At 42.5% G+C, this 3,658-nt stretch overlaps 1 pseudogene; it reads right to left on the reverse strand.

Moving 5' to 3' along the window:
* Window positions 1-795: 795 nt before the first annotated feature.
* Window positions 796-1,350, reverse strand: LOC114197588 (ferritin light chain pseudogene; annotated as a pseudogene).
* Window positions 1,351-3,658: the final 2,308 nt, after the last annotated feature.

Below are 3,658 nucleotides of genomic sequence, written 5' to 3' on the forward strand. Positions count from 1 at the left end.
ACATGGCAAGGCAGAATTAAAGTTGCAGATGCAACTAAGTTTGCTAATCAGATGGTCTTAAAGACATTGTCTTGGATTGTCCAGGTGGGCTCAATGTAATCAGAATGGTCCTTGTAAGTGTAATAGGCTGGCAGAAGAGAAGGTCGGAGGAGATGGGGCTCTGGAAGAGGTCAGGGGGATGTACTGAGAGGATTTGAACCCCGTTGCTGGCTAAAACACCTACTTACTTTGTAATTTCTTTTTTTATATAAGATTTTATTTATTTATTTGACAGAGAGAGAGACAGTGAGAGAGGGAACACAAGCAGGGGGAGCCGGAGAGGGAGAAGCAGGTTCCTGGCTGAGCAGGGAGCCCGAAGCGGGGCTGGATCCCAGGACTCTGGGATCCCGACCTGAGCTGAAGGCAGACGCTTAAAGACTGAGCCACCCAGGCTCCCCTTACTTTGTAATTTCATCTCATATATAAAATTGAGTTTTGTCTTTTTGACTTTGTGTATGTCTAATCACATTGTAACATTTGAGGTCTCATTCCTATCCGGCATTGTGTTTACAAGATTCTTAATTGTTGAGGCATGAAGTGGAAATCTGTCCGTTTTTATTGCTTTGTACTATTCACTGAATGTACGCCACAATTTAAGCATTATACATATATATATTTTTTTTTCTGCAAAAAGCTTTGTTTCCATTTGGCCCACGGCTTGGGAGAGGGCTCCAGGGTGGTTAAAAAGCTGCCTAGAGGCTTCAGGGAGAGACTCAGTGCACGAGCCCTGGCACAGCGTGATGCCAGAGGGACCCCTCAAAGGCTGCTGGGCTTCAGAGGCTCCCAGTCATGCTTGAGGGTAAGCCTTTCGAAGAGATACTCGCCCAGCCCAGCCTGGGAGCCGGCCAGCCTATGGAGGTTGGTCAGGTGGTTGCCACCTTCTTGATGAGTGGCCCCTCCTCATCCAGGAAGTGGTTCTCCGGGAGGTCATAGGGGTGGGAGTCTGCGCGGGCAGAACCCAAGGCGGGTAGATCCAAAAGGGCCTGGTTCAGGCTCTTCTCCCGAACCAGGGCAGCTTCCATGGCGCCCAGGGTTTCCCCCCACTCATCTTGGGACGGCTTCTGCACGTCCTGGAAGAGGGTGCCGCTGCCACGCTGGTTTTGCATCTTCAAGAGACACCTGGTGCCCTTGCGCTTCTCCTCAGACAACTCGCTGAAGAAAATGTCCCACACCTTGCAGAGCCACGTCGTCCCGGTGGAAATAGAAGCCCGGAGAGGGGTAGGTGTACGAGGCCCGCAGACGCACGTTGACCAGGTGGTTGACGGCGGCCTCCACCTCGGGGGCGTACTACTGACAAATGTGGGAGCTCATGGTTGATCTGTGTTAAGGAGCTAAGCTCATAATTGGGTGTTGGGTGGTCCCAGAGGCAGAGGGCGGCCAAGAAGATGGCTCCGAAGGTAGCGACTGGAAATAAGGTTGGAGGGTGGTCGTTGGCTGGTAGAAGGGGCGTCCTTGGGTCTGTTCCGTCCAAACGTTGTTGAAGCAAGAGACAGATCTGCAGGACCGTGAGGTGCACTGCCTATGCATTCTACTTTTGATGGGCATTTGTGGTGTTTTCTGTTGGAGCCTGTTACAATGCTTCTGTGAGTGAGTGTGTGTATTTTTTTCTTCAAACTTTTATTTAAATTCCGTTAACATATAGTGTCATATTAGTTTCAGGTGTAGGATTTAGTGATTCATTACTTAAATACAACATGAAGTGCTCATCACAGCAAGTGCCCTCATGGGTAACCCATGAGGATGATGATACTAAGCCATCATCCATTTAATCCATCCCTCCACCTGTGGATGTGTATTTTGCTGTGGATTAGTGTCTTGCTTAAGTTTTGGATATTTGTCATTATGTCCTAAAATTTCCCTTCTCCGTTATTTCTCTCCTCTCATTCTGCCACACAAGCTAAATGTAAGGTAGGCCTTGTCATTGTAGCTCTGTGCCTCCTCTGTATTTTCCATCCATTTTGTCTGTTTTTGGCTGAATTTTCAGTAATTTTTCTAGTAATTCTATCTTCACTTGTATCTATCTACTATTAAAACTATACACTGAATTTTTATTTCATTTATTATATTTACAATTTTTGCAATATCTACTTAGTTCTTTTCTAAACCTAGTCCATCACTTTTTAGAATCCTCTCTTTTCCATCCATATTTTCCAGCTTGGATTTCATTTCTACTACAAATATGGAGCTCCAATTAATTTCAGTAGCTGAAATTTCTCTGGTTTTGTTTGTGCTGTTTATTAACAGATTATTCTCACTTATGTCATATTTTCCTGTCTGTGTGTATGATCTAGACATTGATTTTTTTTAAGAAGCTATTTGTCATTCTTGTCTCTAAAGATTATAGTACAAAAACAGGAGGTAAATTTTATCAAAATACAGCATATCTTTTTGTATATCCACAAAAATAAATTCCTATGAACATTTTCTTATGTGAATACAGTTTATTCATTTTGGGAGAGGTCACTTGCTATCTGGCTGTAACTACACTACTCATGACAGAATAAACAGCCTTAACATGTCTCTTATACAGTCTTTTTGATCAAATAATCTTTTTAATTACAATAAACTTTATTTTTTTAAGAATAGTTTTAGGTTCACAGCAAAATTGAGCAGAAAGTACAGAGAATTCCCATATACCCTTTATCTCCACAGATGCACATCCTCCCTCAAATCATCATCTCATTTGTTAGAATTGATGAACCTACACTGATACAGCATTATCACCCCAAAGTCTACACTTTACATCAGGGTTCAGTCTGTGTATCTTAACAAATACATAATGACATTATCCACCATCCTAGTATTCTATAGAATACTTTCATTGCCATAAAAACCCTCTGTAAACATCCATGTGTAGGTTTGCATATGGACACACAAGTTTTTAATTCATTTGGGTAAATACCAAGGAGCACACTGATCCTATGTTAAGAGTATGTTTAATTTTGTAGGAAACTGCAAAACTCTCTTTCAAAGTGGTTGTATAATTTTGCCTTCCCACCAGCACTGGATGAGAATCCTGTTGCTCCACATCCTTGCCAGCATCTGGTGTTGTCAGTGATCTGGATTTTGGCCATTCTAATCGGTGTGTAGTGTTATCTCGTTTTTATTTACATTTCCCTTATAATGTATGATGTGGAGCATCTATTCATAGGTTTATTTGCCGTCTGTATATCTTCTTCGGTGAGGTGTCTGTTAAGGTCTTTGGCCTATTTTTAATTTGGATTCTTTTCTTAGTGTTGAGTTTTAAAAGTTCTTTGTATGTTTTGGATAAAAGTCATTTGTCAGATGTGTCTTTCACAAATACTTTACCCAGTCTGGATTGTCTTCTCATTCTCTTGACATTGTCTTTTGCTGAGCAAAACTTTGCAATTTTTAAAAAAATTTTTTTAAAGATTTTATTTATTTGACAGAGAGAGACAGCGAGAGCGGGAACACGAGCCGGGGGAGTGGGAGAGGGAAAAGCAGGCTTCCCACTGAGCAGGGAGCCCGATGTGGGGGCTTGATCTCACGACCATGGGATCATGACCTGAGCCGAAGGCAGATGCTTAACGACTGAGCCACCCAGGCGCCCCAAAACTTTGTAATTTTAATGAAGTCCAGTTTATTAATTCTTTCCTTC

The sequence above is a fragment of the Eumetopias jubatus genome, unplaced genomic scaffold, assembly GCF_037043125.1.
Source record: "Eumetopias jubatus isolate StellerSeaLion01/CBP00866 unplaced genomic scaffold, mEumJub1_p1.0 scaffold_11, whole genome shotgun sequence".
Classification (NCBI taxonomy): Eukaryota; Metazoa; Chordata; class Mammalia; order Carnivora; family Otariidae; genus Eumetopias; species Eumetopias jubatus.